Here is a 16630-nt window from a genome sequence, read left to right on the forward strand (position 1 = left end):
CCCTCCCCCCATCCCCGAACCTGCATGGGGTATATTAAAAGCTCAGATTCTTCTTTGGGATTCTTCTTTGGCCTGGGGCTCTTCTGGCCGAGGGGGTGGGGGACACTCGGGGCTCCAGCCAGCCCGAAGCTCCTCCAGGCAGGGGCGTCTTGGTGTTCCAGCTGCAGGGGTGGGGGGGACATCTCAGGTTCCCAGCTGGGGGGCATGGGTGGAAGAGGCAGAGCTGGGGTCTAGCATCCCCGAAGGGGGGCTCCACCCGCCGTCCATGCATTGCGGATATGCTAAGACGACTCATTGCTCGGTAAAAACAATGACAAGAGCTGATAATTCGCAGGCTCTAGAGGGTTCTTTTCTTTGTAGTCAGGGAAAATGTTCTCTTATTTATTCTGCATGGTTTGCAAAGAATTCTGATTCCCCTTGGCCTAGCGGTACCTGTTTACCCAGGGCTATGATGGAAAATGTCCTGCCTGCCTAGATTTCTATATTGAAATTCTGGCCTGTTTTACATGGGATGAGAGTGCAGAAAACCTCCTCCCTCACCAAAGCCTCTTACGCAAAGTAAGCTGCCACGGGATAAGAGGAAAGGTGCTCTCATGGACTGGTAACTGGTTAAAAGATAGGAAACAAAGGGTAAGTATAAATGGTCAGTTTTGAGAATGGAGAGAGATAAATAGTGGTGTCCCCCAGGGGTCTGTTCTGTGACCAGTCCTATTCAACATATTCATAAATGATCTGGAAAAAGAGGTAAACAGTGGGGTGGCAAAATTTGCAGATGATACAAAATTACTAAAGATAATAAGATTCAGGCAGACTGGGAAGAGCTACAAAAGGATCTCTCAAAACTGGGTAACTGGGCAACAAAATGGCAGATGAAATGTAATGTTGATAAATGCAAAGTAATCACACTGGAAAGCAAAATCCCAACTATACATTTAAAATGATGGGGTCTAAATTAGCTGTTACCACTCAAGAAAGAGATCTTGGAGTCATTATGTATAGTTCTTTGAAAACATCCACTCAATGTGCAGCAGCAGTCAAAAAAGCGAACAGAATGCTGGGAATAATTAAGAAAGGGATAGATAATAGGAAAGAAAATACCATGTTGCCTCTATATAAATCTATGGTACACCCACATCTTGAATACTGTGTGCAGATGTGATCGCCCCATCTCAAAAAAGATATATTGGAATTGGAAAAGGTTCAGAAAAGGGCAACAAAAATTATTAGAGGTATGGAACAGCTTCCGTATGAGGAGAGATTAATAAGACTGGGACTTTTCAGCTTGGAAAAGAGATGGCTAAGAGGAGATATGATTGAGGTCTATAAAATCATGACTGGTATAGAGAAAGTAGATAAGGAAGTGTTGTTTAATACTTCTCATAACACAAGAACTAGGGGTCACCAAATGAAATTAATAGGCAGCAGGTTTAAAACAAATAAAAGGAAGTATTTCTTCACATAATGCACAGTCAACCTGTGGAACTCCTTGCCAGAGGATGTTGTGAAGGCCAAGACCATAGCAGGGTTCAAAAAAGAACTAGATAAATTCATGGAGGATAGGTCCATCAATGACTATTAGCCAGGATGGGCAGGAATGGAGTCCCTAGCCTACCCTCTGTTTGCCAGAAGCTGGGAATGAGCGACAGGGGATGGATAACTTGATGATAACCTGTCTGTTCATTCCCTCTGGGGCACCTGGCACTGGCCACTGTCAGAAGACAGGATACTGGGTTAGATGGACCTTTGGGCTGACCCAGTAGGGCCATTCTATGTTCTATGTTCTAATACACCAATATAGGAGACGGGCAGGATACAGACCTATCTGCCACACCCTTGAGCACTAGACAGGGAGCCTGGCTGATCTTCCACATCCTCAAGCAGGCATGTAGATTGATGGTGCAGCCAGGGCTCCAGCTTCCCAGCACAGGCCATTCCTTTGTGAAATGGTAAAAAAGCAGCTCTACAAAGTGCTTTGTCCATCCCTGAGCTGTTCTCTCTTGAACAGGCAGGATAGTTCCTGTATCCCATGTCTGGCCACTATCATTTCCCCTGCACAACAAACCTCGCACTAGTAGAGACAAAACCTTACCCTAACTCTACCCCATGGAGAAGCAGCCCATCTTTTGTATCAATCAGGAGAAGCATAAAGGCAATGTTGCTAGATGTTGTGATTTTTATCATGAGCCTCACAATATTTGGTGTTTTTCTTAGAGATCAGCTGCTGGAGTCAGGTGATCATATGAGCATCTCAGCTTTCATTTTAAAAGTTACTAGCCCTTGTGATTGCAAAGAAAAAGCTTGAAAATGTGAACACTCAAAGCAAAAAAGCCAATAGGCAAATAAAAAGAACCCCACTTTTTTTTTCTAAAATTTCATGATTTTTAAGCCAGTCTCATGATCTGAGATCTCTTGACGCGGGCAATACTGTAAGTGTCCAGTGGGAACTGCAAAGTTTGATTGTAACATTTTTGCAGAGAGATCAATGAAAGCAATATTAAAGATGGGCCCAAACTGACACCTTCAGATCTGAATCCCCAATCCCCTCCTCCAGCCAGGTGTTCAGATCTGAGTGGTGGGATTGGTCCAGGCCTACTTCTAATTAATAGAACCCCTTATTGCAGCCCTTTCAGGTAAATGCATGCGACATACTACGTAGCTTCATCTAATTTGCTAGGAGCTCTACAACCCACAGGTTGCAGTTTTAAAGTTGTGAACTGGTTTGACATGAATTAAAGGATTATTGTAACTGGGATAAGAATGCAATATTTACAGGTTCCCCCTGAAGGAGCAAGGGAATATATGAATGGAAAATAGTCAAATACAGCAGTATCCAGCCAAGCATGTATCTATTTTTAAATAGTGAGTATGATGTTATTCTTGTATGATTATAACAGTGAACCTTACCTTGAAAAGTTTAATAAAAAGGAGAAATCAAAGATCATTGATACAAAATGGTTCCATTGCATGGGACAACTTTGGGTCAGATTCTGGGAGGTACAGAGCTCCTTTGACTTCCCTGAAGTTCATTACATCTCTCACAATGGGGCCTTTTATTTCTATCTGATTGAAGCAGTCATTGTAAATGGGTGGAGTGAACTCACTGCATTGCCATGGCCCTAATCATTGCAGTATCTGAGACACCTCACAATCACAAATGTATTTCATCCTCAGAACATGCCTGAGGCTGTGGGGCAGAGGAATATTATATCTATTTTGCAAGTGGGAAATGGAGGCACAGGGAAGATTGAATGACTCACACCGTAAATCTGGCTGAACCAGGAATTGAACCCAGACTTCAAATCCCAGTCCAATGAGCTACCCATCAGGCAATCCTGCAAAGGCCATTGGCTGCATTTCTCCTAACAGAGCTAGTGACTAATGGCAGATTAAATCTGGAACAAATCAATCATCCAACCCATGCTCCAAAGGGAGCCCCAAATTCTGCATGTTATTTGGCCTCCCCATTCTCCCCAAAATTTACACATATGAATTTGAAGCTATGCTTTACCTCAATCCATACCGTTAAAGTGACCTGAAAAAGGGAGGGGGGAAGAGAGAAAGAGATATTTGTGCCTTTTTTGTTTAGAATAAAAAATATTGGACCATCTGACCTAGTATCCTGTCTCTCACAGTGCTCAGGACCAGAAACCTCAGGGAAAGGGGCAAGAAACCCTGCAAGGGGGGTGTGACGTTCCCCTGGTGTTGTCTGGACTGGTGATCTGCTAGGTCACTCCAATCCTCAACTCTGGGAGCCAGCCTTACCCTGCTCTGCTCTGCTGTGAGAACATCCACTCCCGGGTTGTTCCCTACACAGCCTCTAGCATGTAAGCTGATCCCAGCTATATGAGTGAGCACTGTTGGCCAGCCGCTGCTTGGATTGTGCAACCGAATGACACTAGCCAATATCTCCGGTCCCAGACACAGCCCTAGGAACCTCCATCTTGCAGTGTTCAGTTATGCCAGCTGGATGCTGCAAGCTTATATGAGTTCATCAATTTAACAAAGAAATTGATATGTACCAAGCTTATCCCAAGGGGAGTCTCTGACACGCTTCAAACCAAATGCACTGCTTCAGGTAGAATAAACAAACAAATTAACTACTAAAGATAGATTTTAAGTGATTATAAGTCAAAGCACAATAAGTCAGATTTGCTCAAATGAAATAAAAGCAAAACGCATTCTAAGCTGATCTTAACACTTTCAGTGCCCTTAGATGCTTCTCACCACAGGCTGGCTGGTTGCCCTTCAGCCAGGCTCTTCCCTTTGATCAGCGCTTCAGTCACTTGCTGTCGTGTCTGTAGATGGAGGTGGAAGAGAGAGGAAGAACATGGCAAACATCTCTCCCTTTTATCATGTTCTTTCTTCCTTCTTGGCTTTGCCCACCCTCCCTTCAGGGTCAGGTAAGCATTACCTCAACATAGTCCCAAACTGATCAAGGGAAGGGGGGGTGACTCACTCGAGAGTCCAACATGTCCTTTGTTGCTGCCGAGGCCAGTGTCCTTTGTTCCTGTGAGGCTAGGCTGGGTTTGTCCCATACCTGCCCTGATGAGGTGTGAACTGCCCCTCTGTTCCTGGAGAGTTTTGCCTGGGCTTGTTTTAAGCCATGAGGACACATTTTCAGCCTCATAACTATATACATAAAATTACAACCTATAACATTACTATAACAACAATGCTAAGTTCATCATGAGCCTTCCGAAGATACCCGACATGATAAACTTTGCATTGGATACCACACAATCATATTATAAGGATGAACATGGGGATGCAGGGTGTTCTTCCAAGATACAGAGTGTCACGGGGGGTTATAGAATAATCTGCCCAAATTTAGAGATTGCTTTATGGCCAGAAGAATGAGAGGTTATTATCTCTTCCCTTCCAAAAAACCCCACCAAGTGAGACTTTATTTAATGAAGCATTCAGAAGGCCTGAACAGTGGGTTTGTTGGTGGTGTTTTAATTCTGCCTGGTTTGCTACTAGAAGTCTCAGGTCCCACTTAACCACTTTTTGCTGGAGGACTCTAGGGAGAACATAGGCATGCTTACATAAAATGTTTAGTGCACAGCGAGTTGGGGTGTGAATCTACCCCCCCCCCAAGCCTGCCAAGGCCTAACTGTCCAAGTGGACCTTGCTGATCTGCATTAACCATTCGTTGGTGCCCTTTAACATTTGCCTGTTTCAAAGTGGGATAGATCAAAGCGCTTAGTTTGCACCAGCAGGGTCCACATGGACAGTTAGCATGCAGCTGTGTCTACACTCACTGAGTTGATCTCAGTAGGTCGACCAAAGCTCAACACCATTCAGGGAGGCAGTTTTACTGCCCCACTGTAATGGGGTGTTTGTGTGTGCCGGAGATAATTAGCATATAGACATGTGCACAAATAGGTTGACTCAAGGCCATTTATGTTGACCTAACTTTATAGTTTAAGCCAGGCCTAAATATTCATGTAGACAAGCCCAGGGTGTTTATAACTTCACAAAAGGAATCATGAGAGGGAGGGAACTTTTTGTTAGAGTAGCAGATTTGCCACTGCAGTCCAGCTCCACTTAGTACAGGTGATGAGCGCCATCAGAGAGTAGATATTGCCTCTCTGCTTCTGCAAGACCCAGCCCCAGCATCTGTTAGGCAGCTGCTCTAACTTCCCTGCTTGTGTAAGAGTTCTTAATTACCTAGTTACAGAAATATGGTTTACTGTCTTTGGTTCCAGATGCACGACCTTGCATTTACCAGTATTAAAATACGTATTGCCCAACTGCACCAACCTTACCAATTGATACAGATTGTTCTGCATAGTGACCTGTCTTCATTTACCACTCCACTGATCTCTGAGACATCTACAAAATTTATCAGCAAAGATTTTTTTAAAAAATTTCTTCTGGATCATTAAATAAAAATATTAACTGGTACTGGGCTGAGAACCAGTCCCTGTGGGACCCCAGTGGATACACTTGCTGATTTCCCATTGACAATGTGTTTTGAAGTCTGTCTGTGTTGGTAGCTCAGATAACTCAGTTCATTCTCTCTCTTGCTCTCTCTGTGTGAAAGGCATGTTAATTTATAACCAACTCCTTCTTGCCTTCTTTAAAACATTATGTAGTACATTAAATATATCAGGTGGATTGTTTGGTGCAATAGCTTTCTTATGCATTGCCCAAAACATATTATTTGAAGTCATTTCAATAAGATGACAAAAGAAACAGCCTCTGGGCTTTGGATGCAAAGCCTGATCTGAAACTTCTCAGCAATGATACTGGAAACCTGTGGTTAGAATTTCACCTTAAACCAAGTCTAGTTTGTTAAGTTTAGAAAGCATTTTATCTTTATTTTTCTTGTAACCATTTCTGACTTTAATGCCTTATTACTTGTACTCATTTAAAATCTCTCTCTTTGTAGTTAAATAAACTTGTGTGTTCTTTTAATCAAAATTAATTCACTGTTGTGAACTGTGTGGGTAACTCCATTTAAGTTGGCCTAAAAGAGTTGCACACCCATCCCCCAGAAACATCTTTCTTTTTTAACAGAGAAGGTTGGGGGCCCTGTTGGAGAGGAGGACAGCTGGATAAACCTCTCTTGCAGATAGAAACAAAGTGTCCGGAGCTCTTGTTCAAAAAGCGCATATATGCAGCCAAAGGAAATTTTGGTGCCTGGCTGAAGGTTGACTGGGAGTCTCATTGCGGTGCAAGGGCAGGAGATCTGCATTTCCTCTGTCAAATACATCTGCAAGGTCATGGTACTTGTGAGATATTTTGGTGGTGGTTAAAGGCAGGACAGTCAGGAGCATGCCCAACTTCTGTGGGCCCACTTCTTCACAGCAGGGATTCCCCAGACAATGACATAAGCTACAGAGGATACCGGTTCTCTGTTTGGCCTCAGGAAGACATAGTCACTGGCAGTACTGGGAGCAAAAGCATACTGTCTCTTTTCACCAACAGATATAGGGATCCTGGGTAGTGAGCCAGGGTATTTCCAGGATGACTGGTGAGTCAGGGGATGGGGGCAAATCAGCCCAAACTGAAGAGGCACCTGGTGCCTTGGAGGGTAACAACCCCTAGAGGGATGGTAAGGACCCCTAGAGGCCTGGAGCAACCCATCAATGGTTTCCAACAAATTAGGAGAATTCCTATGCACAGCAGGTATCCCATGGGCCTTAGCCACATCCTGGTCCATAAAATTACCTGAGGCCCCTGGGCTGACCAGAGCCTCTAGGGAGACTGGCGGGTTCATTGGGAGTAGGAGAGACAATGGCATTCAGAGATGCATCAAGGGTGGATTCACAGTTGCTGCCATCCCGACAGAGGCGTGTGATGGTCAAGTCTCTCTCGTAGGGAAAGCTTCCCTCATCTATTGTATACATTTCTTAACTTCTAATTAAGGATTGTCACTAACCTCCCTTTCCCAACTTCCCCTCCACTTATCAGATGATAGATAGATGTATTGCTGCTATCTATCTCCATCCCCTCTTAACCAGGATGGTTTTGTTATCAGTGTAGTTTTTATTCATGGGTGAAGAATTGTTGCTTTTTTGGGCATCTAGTAAAGTGTTCTTAAATAGTTCCCAGTTTTCATTCGCATTCATCTCTGAATTTTTCTTCCCAATCAATTTTTTCTAATGAGCATTTTTAATTTGGGGTAATTGGCCCCTTTTAAAGTGCCAAGGATATAAATTACTAGCAGGACTATTTTCTGTTTGCACAAAATTAATGTATTGGAACGAGGTCTAATATTGATTTTCCCCATGTTAGGTACAATATTTTTTGTGTGTTATAAAATCATCATAACTAATTTGTAGGGACTCCAAGAATTTTTTTTTTAACTTCTGGAAGCATGAGACCTTTAACATACTCTCCCACTTGAATAGGGTATTGAGTCAGGAGACTCACATATTGTTGGGGACCACATCTAAGCTAATCAAAACTCATAGCTTGGCTTGTCTGGAAAAGAAAACTCATTTCCAAACAGGAGAATTTTCTATGAGACAATTTCTAATTTTGTCTTTTTTTAAATCTGTTTTATTCTTAATTGCAGTCTGGAAAACATTCATCTCTTTCCTCATCAACAGCCACTCACCCACTTCGTCTTTCCCTCCCTTAATTTCTAACAATATTTTTTATTTCTTTCCCCATTCCTTGATTTAATGTTATTGAATGGAAAGTAAGTCTGTGCTTCTCACCCAAGTACAGCATTCAACGAGGAAAGTTCAGATAAAAAACTCTTCATAAAAATATAGATTGCAGAGGGGGACCATTGAACGAGGATCTCCATGTCACCTAAATAAGACCAGGGATATTGCTTCTGTTTGCTATGTTATAAATTCTACTCAAGACTAGAGCTAGTATAGCCTAAGATTACATTTTGCCAAAGTTATTTGATGTGGGGGTGGAATTAGTAGAAAAGAGAACAAAGATAAAATAGCTCTAACTTTAATATGTTTTTACCAGTTTCTATTACTTTCGTCAGAGCACTTTGTTTTCTGAAGATAACAAAAGAATCTCAGCCTCTGAACAACCCCCTAGCCAGATTGTTAGGTCTGATTGCAGGGAGCACATAAGCAAAACCAAAACTCTGGTGTACTGCAATTGAGAAGTGAACAGATGTCTATAAAGGCTTTATGTCAGAACACAGAATAAGACTGTTTCTTTGGTCCTGAGGCACAAGGACTAAGAGAAACACTCCTTCCATCTCCCTGACACTTCTCTAGAAGCCAGATGCTTCACTTTTGTATCTATTATGTTGTTTGCTTTAAAATAACCTATCTGAGCTTAGAGGACAGTTTAAATTGAACTGGACTAAAAACAGAGGGATTTGGTATACCCCAAAACAAAAGGAACCCAATGTCTTCACCAAAAGAAAATGAAACTTAACAGTAAGAGAACGGGGTCAGATCCTGACACCACCATCCCAACAACAGAAGTCGATGGTATACGTAGTTATCTTGATTGATTATTTTAATTCACTAACTCCAGTTTCTGAATATAGCTTCAGGCTATAGCTTCTGAAAAACCTGTACATTCAGCCAGGCCCCAATGGGAGTGTACTGTCAGATAGGAAAAGGACGCTTCCTTTGGGGTAGCAGCCTGGACTGTGGCATCACATCACCCGTGAGTTACTGATTTGAACCAGGCAAGAAAATCCACCCCCCAAAAAATCAGAGGCAGCTCTCATTTGTCCAAGACTGAAGGACTCTACCAGCCAATAGAAACAAGACTTGGAGGCATCAATTTGTGTGCAGTACTGGACCATTATGGCGGTGCTTGATTTGCTGCAGCAGCGGGGTTAGAACTCTCCATTATGATGCACTGGTTCCACTGTAGGCGCAACAGCACAGACAATTTCATTTAAGCAGCCCTGTTGGATAAGTAAAAACAACTGAGCTAGGGAAAGCCTCACATGGGCTCCTACTCAGACACTGCACTTTCTCTTGCTTGCTACAGCTGTAGTCCCCCTACCTTGAGGGACCTATTTTGAGTCTTTGTTGAAAACAATGATGTGTACATGGCGCCCATAGGCTATGGGAGCTGCTGAATGCAGGTACAAGGGACGGATCCAGAAAAGTACATCCATTGCCTAGCAAGAGTACTAATAAATGATTGCACGGGTTTGTTGCTAGTCAGGTTGGATCAGAAAAAGCTGAAGGCTTGAGTCAGCCATGGCACAGAAGTTAATACAAACAATCCAGTCTGATGTCAGACCATCTAAATATGAGTTGACATACTGCCCACTTTCAAACGCTATACTAGACAAATTAGATCTTCTCTTCAGGCTAGAGGGACTTCATGACTCTGAAATATGTTACATTGTTATCCTCACTTGTTGCATGTATTTGATCCAGAGACACAAAATAGTTCACATCTTATTTCTATACAATGCGCATTTGAGGGTTTTAGAATTTTTGCAGACATTTTTTGCAGTAAGGATTAAACAATTGGTGAGAACAGAAATAGAAGAGCTCTGAATTTGTTCACAGAAAACAATGGTATTATGAGATACACATTTTAATGTTCTCAAGCAGATAATATCTCCTTTAAGAGAGGCACTTAGAAGAAAGACGCATTATAGATTACCAAAATAGCTAGATAGGCAGGCTACACAGTTTCCCTCCATCTAAAAATGTTTCTGCGTTGCCAAGGATTATGACTACTTTAGCTTTGGGGTTGAGAATGTCAAATGCTCTGCCATGGGCTTTTTTCCCCACACTCTTTGGTTCACCAGCCTTCAGACAGGACATAAAAATTCCCTTCCCACAACTGCTGGTTGCAAATCAAGAGGTTACTAACCTGAGAAGCAGAGGGGAAAGACACTATCATCAGGGCTGGAATTAGAGAGAAGATAAATGAACTTCAGCATATTGGAGATCCACATTAGCCATCTCAAGACAGAAAGTGTCGGAGAAACACAAAAGTAAAGATTAAGAACAAAGACAATGCAACATCGAGGAAGGAAACAGAAAAAACTGTGGTCAAAAGCCTATCATGAGGTGATACCCCTGGCTGCCTGAGTATTGGCAACTATAAGTGGACCCTAGCCCAAACATCTGGCTCAGCTCTTCCTGCTGTGATGGCCCAAGAATCACTTCCTACCCCACTAGCCTCTCCCTTCACCCCTACACTTATTTAATAACAAATAATAATACCACTTAGCTCTTCTACAGTGTTTCCCCATCAGTAGATCTCAAAGCACTTAAAGGAGGCAATTATTATCACCCCCATGAGAAAAATGAGGCACAGAGAAAGAAGTGACTTGCCCAGGGTCACCTGGCAGGCCAGTGGCAGAGTCAGGAATAGACCCAGGTCTGCTGAGTTCCAGGCCAGTGCTATTTAAAGTGTCTGTGTTAAGTTTAAGAGGAAGGTCCTAAAGCATCATCCCAAAACACCACGGGTGAAATCTTATACCCTTGAAGTCAATGGAAGTTTTGCCATTGACTTCAGTGGAGCCTGAATTTCACCCCTACTTCCAGTCCTGATGATAGGGAAGAGGGAGTTGATCTCTGGATGTCAGGCGCACAGCCACAGACATGGCACCCATGTCCCCCAGGAGCCCATGTTTTCCAAACTTGCTTTCTCTCAACATTTAATGTCTCATAATAACCACTGTCCAAACCACGTGGGGTGTGGTTTGCACCTGGTGTCTCCCGGAAGTGCTTAAAATGTTAGTCATATCTGAACATTTCAATGAATTACAGCTCTGTGGTAAAGTGTCTGGGAGGTGCCTATTGTTCAAGAGTCTCTAGAGGCCCACTTATAAAATAGTTCATTACAACTTTTTGATTTAGCTCTAGGTAATATTTTCAAGAGTGTTTATGTGACATAGGCATTTAAGTACCTTTGATTTTCAATGGGAATTAGGCACCTAAGTCATTTAGGGACTTTTGAAAATTTTACCCCTAGTCTTTGAATTCACACAGCTGATTTTCAAGTGTTCAGCTCTATTCTTTGTGAGTTATACTCCCCCTAGAATCTTCATCCAACTGCACAGAACTGTTTAAGAACTCTCCAAGTATAGCCTAGAACTCTCCTTCAGTTCTTCTAAAGACCTGAGCAGGAAACTGCAAGTTATTTCCCCCAACCATCACAGTCCCCTGCTGCAAAAATCCTTTACCAAACAGTGTTTTGAAAGAAAGGGGGACGGGAAAAGGAATACATTAAAAATTCAGCACTTAGTGTTCCATTTTATACAAATGTCCGTTTATTACTAAGCTTACGTGACTGTTTTAAAACTGAAGCTGAGTGCCTCTCACATCTTGCTGTCAAGCTAACTATAAGATACCAGGACACTTGAAAGTCAAAAATGTAGGTGATCCTGAGTACCAGAGATGCAGTGTCATCATACAGTGCAATAATAGCATTCAGTCAATCAAGGTCTTTTATTTTTGGAGCTGCCCCACATGAATATGACATTCATTAGCTCAAACCTGCATCATGGTATGGCAATTCAAAAACAAACAAACAAAGTCTCCGGAGAGAGTATTAAAAATTGCATGAAAGAGCTTTTCCCCTCTGGCAGCTCTTTTCAAGGTCAGAAAGCCTTGCTCTTATTTTTTCTGCTGACATGGAAATATTCAGTGAGATGTTACAAGGTGACCCACACAGAATCCAGGTTCTTTGATTCTTAAAAACTTTCATCTTCTCTCAGCATTTCAAATGTGTTTTTCTTCAACTTAACAGTGATCAAATGAAGTTATCAACAGCATGTGCTCTGACATGCCTGCTCTAGAACACATCTAAAGAAAACCACTCAGTTATGGGCAAACCAGTTCAGAGACTGCAAAATACAAACTGCCCCAAACCTTCAGACAAATCAGAAAATAAACCTTTCTGAAATTTGAAACATTTGGTTAAATTTCCCTGCTGCTCATCTTTTTTTTTTTACTTGCCTCTGCTTTTGTTAATTATTTCCATTTATTTACAGAGCCTCCTATTGCACCTTACCCTAATTTAAAACAAATATTTACCAAAAATAGGTCTCTTTAAAAGACCTCAAGTCAAATCCACCCTTCATGCAATTCCATTCACTTCAGTGGAGTCACACCTGAGATGATCTGGCCCTGAATAATTAAAGGAAAACACCAATGTTTGCCACACAAATACTGTCTGGGTAGATAAATATCCCAGTACACACTGTGTGATATACACATACACTCACTGTCTGCAAACTCTCCAAATCACATCTCTGCCTTGCTCTGTTGGCATTTCCCTGCACGTGGAAATGGTTCTGACCACAGCCCCGTGCCTGACATAGCTTCTGGAAAAGGACCCCTCGAGTCCACATTCTTTAACCATGTACCTTGTCCCAAGGCCTTTTTATTAAATCTCTGGTCAGTGATTCAGTTCATCTCAAAGGTGTTGGTATTCATTATCACGTCATAGGGAGATTATGTCAGCATTGACACAAAGTACTCCTTGATCAGGTGTGCTGTCTGTGGGGAAATGAAACAATCTCTGTTCTCCCATGCAGTGATTACTGTCCCTCTCCCTGTGAACATCCCCCGCATCTAGCTCTGGAAGTATTCCTCACTTAAGTGGCCCCAAATCCAGTACTTAACATTTTGAACTACAAAACTTTTAAAGACATTTTTTAAAATAAAATCTCACCATGTGACTAAGCTCATCAGCCAAAAGTTATACAAAAGTACTGAAGTGACTTGGATACTTAGGAACCTAAATCTCATTGAAAGTCAATGGGACATGGGTAGCTTGCAACATCTAAATACCTTTAAAAATCTGGGCCTTGGGAACCTAAATTCCACTGATTTTCAATGAGACTTGGGTTCCTAAGTGACTTAGGGTATATCTACACTATGAAATTAGGTTGAATTTATAGAAGTCAGTTTTTTAGAAATCATTTTTATATAGTAGATTTTGTGTCCCCCCACACAAAATGCTCCAAGTGCATTAAGTGCATTAACTTGGCGGAGTGCTTCCACAGTACCGAGGCTAGCGTCAACTTCCAGAGTGTTGCACTGTGGGTAGCTACCCCACAGTTCCCGCAGTCTCTGCTGCCCATTGGAATTCTGAATTGAAATCCCAATGCCTGATGGGGCAAAAACATTGTTGCGGGTGGTTCTGGGTACATTATCAGGCCCTCCCTCCCTCTGTGAAAGAAACGGCAGACAATCATTTCATGCCTTTTTTCCTGAGTTACCTGTGCAGACGCCATACCACAGCAAGCATGGAGCCCGCACAGCTCACTGTCACCGTACGTCTCCTGGGTGCTGGCAGACACAGTACTGCATTGCTACACAGCAGCAGCAACCCATTGCCTTGTGGCAGCAGACGGCGCAATAGACCTGAAAACCATCGTCATCGTATCCGAGATGCTCCTGGCCGCCTCGGTAAGGTCGGTCAGGAGCGCCTGGGCAGACATGGGCGCAGGGACTAAAATAGGAGTGACTCGACCAGGTCATTCTCTTTAGTCCTATTGTACCATCTTATGGTGAGCAGCCAGGAGATGTGGATGGCTAGCAGTCCTACTGCACCGTCTGCTGCCAGCTAAAGATGTAAAAGATAGATGGAGTGGATCAAAACAAGAAATAGACCAGATTTGATTTGTATTCATTTGCTCCCCCTCCCTCCCTCCATGAAATCAATGGCCGACAGTCTTTTGGTGAGCTCTGTCAGGGGAACCTTTAAAACTTTAATGGAGATTCAGTCCAGCCTGAAATACCAGAGGGAGGGATAGCTTAGCGGGTTGAGCATTGGCCTACTAAACCCAGGGTTTTGAGTTCAACCCATGAGAGGGCCATTCTGTGTGACAGTTGTTTTTGTTCCTTCTTGATGTAAAGCCACCCCCTTTGTTGATTTTAATTCCCTGTAAGCCAATCCTGTAAGCCATGTCGTCAGTCGCACCTCCCTCCGTCAGAGCAAAGGCAGACAATCGTTCCGCACCTTTTTTCTGTGCAGGCGCCATATCACGGCAAGCATGGAGCCCGCTCAGATCACTTTGGCAATTAGGAGCACATTAAACACCACACGCATTATCCAGCAGTATATGCAGCAACAGAACCTGGCAAAGCGTAACCGGGCGAGTAGGTGACATCAGCACGGTGACGAGAGTGATGAGGACATGGACATAGACTTCTCTCAAAGCACGGGCCCTGGCAACGCGGGCATCATGGTGCTAATGGGGCAGGTTCATGTGGTGGAATGCCGATTCTGGGCACGGGAAACAAGCACAGACTGGTGGGACCGCATAGTGTTGCAGGTCTGGGACGATTCCCAGTGGCTGCGAAACTTTCGCATGCTTAAGGGCACTTTCATGGAACTTTGTGACTTGCTTTCCCCTGCCCTGAAGCGCAAGAATACCAAGATGAAAGCAGCCCTCACAGTTGAGAAGCGAGTGGCAATAGCCCTGTGGAAGCTTGCAACACCAGACAGCGACCAGTCAGTCGGAAATCAATTTGGAGTGGGCAAATCTACTGTGGGGGCTGCTGTGATGCAAGTAGCCAACGCAATCAAAGATCTGCTGATATCAAGGGTAGTGACCCTGGGAAATGTGCACGTCACAGTGGATGGCTTTGCTGCAATGGGATTCCCTAACTGTGGTGGGGCCATAGACGGAACCCATATCCCTATCTTGGCACCAGAGCACCAAGCCGGCGAGTACATAAACCACAAGGGGTACTTTTCAATAGTGCTGCAAGCGCTGGTGGATCACAAGAGACATTGCACCAACATCAACGTGGGATGGCCGGGAAAGGTACATGACGCTCGCATCTTCAGGAAATCTGGTCTGTTTCAAAAGCTGCAGGAAGGGACTTTATTCCCAGACCAGAAAATAACTGTTGGGAATGTTGAAATGTCTATAGTTATCCTTGGGGACCCAGCCTACCCCTGAATGCCATGGCTCATGAAGCCATACACAGGCAGCCTGGACAGTAGTCAGGAGCTGTTCAACTACAGGCTGAGCAAGTGCAGAATGATGGTAGAATTTGGACATCTAAAAGCGCATTGGCGCAGTTTACTGACTCACTTAGACCTCAGCGAAACCAATATTCCCACTGTTATTACTGCTTGCTGTGCTCTCCACAATATCTGTGAGAGTAAGGGGGAGACGTTTATGGAGGGGTGGGAGGTTGAGGCAAATCGCTTGGCCGCTGGTTACGCGCAGCCAGACACCAGGGCGGTTAGAAGAGCACAGGAGGGTGTGGTGCGCATCACAGAATCTTTGAAAACCAGTTTCATGACTGGCCAGGCTACGGTGTGAAAGTTCTGTTTGTTTCTCCTTCATGAAACCCCCCGCCCCTTGGTTCACTCTACTTCCCTGTAAGATAACCACTCTCCCCTCCTCCCTTCGATCACCGCTTGCACGGCAATAAAGTCATTGTTGCTTCACATTCATGCATTCTCTATTATTTCATCACACAAATAGGGGGATAACTGCCAAGGTAGCCCGAGAGGGGTGGTGGAGGAGGGAAGCACCAGGAGGGAAGGACAAGGCCAGACAGCACTTTAAAAGTTTAAAACTTATTGAATGCCAGCCTTCTGTTGCTTGGGCAATCCTCTGGGGTGGAGTGGCTGGGTGGCCGGAGGCCTCCCCACCGCGTTCTTGGGCATCTGGATGAGGATGCTATGGAACTTGGGGAGGAGGGCGGTTGGTTACACAGGGGCTGTAGCGGAGGTCTGTGCTCCAGCTGCCTTTCCTGCAGCTCAACCATATGCTGGAGCATATTAGTTTGATCTTCCAGCAGCCTCAGCATTGAATCCTGCCTCCTCTCATCACGCTGCTGCCATCTTTCAGCTTCAGCCCTCTCTTCAGCCCGCCACCTCTCCTCCCGGTCATTTTATGCTTTCCTGCACTCTGACATGGTCTGCCTCCACGCATTCCTCTGTGCTCTGTCAGTGTGGGAGGACAGCATGAGCTCAGAGAACATTGCATCGCAAGTGCGTTTTTTTCGCCTTCTAATCTTCGCTAGCCTCTGGGAAGGAGAAGGTCCTGTGATTCTTGAAACACATACAGCTGGTGGAGAAAAAAAAAAAAGGGAGAGTGGTATTTAAAAAGACATTTTATAGAACAATGGGTACATTCTTTCACGGTAAACCTTGCTGTTAACATTTCATACATAGCATATGTGCTTTCATTCCAAGGTCGCATTTTGCCTCCCCTCACCACGTGGCTATCCCCTCCCCCCTCCCT

The sequence above is a fragment of the Natator depressus genome, chromosome 3 (assembly GCF_965152275.1).
Source record: "Natator depressus isolate rNatDep1 chromosome 3, rNatDep2.hap1, whole genome shotgun sequence".
Lineage (NCBI taxonomy): Eukaryota > Metazoa > Chordata > Testudines > Cheloniidae > Natator > Natator depressus.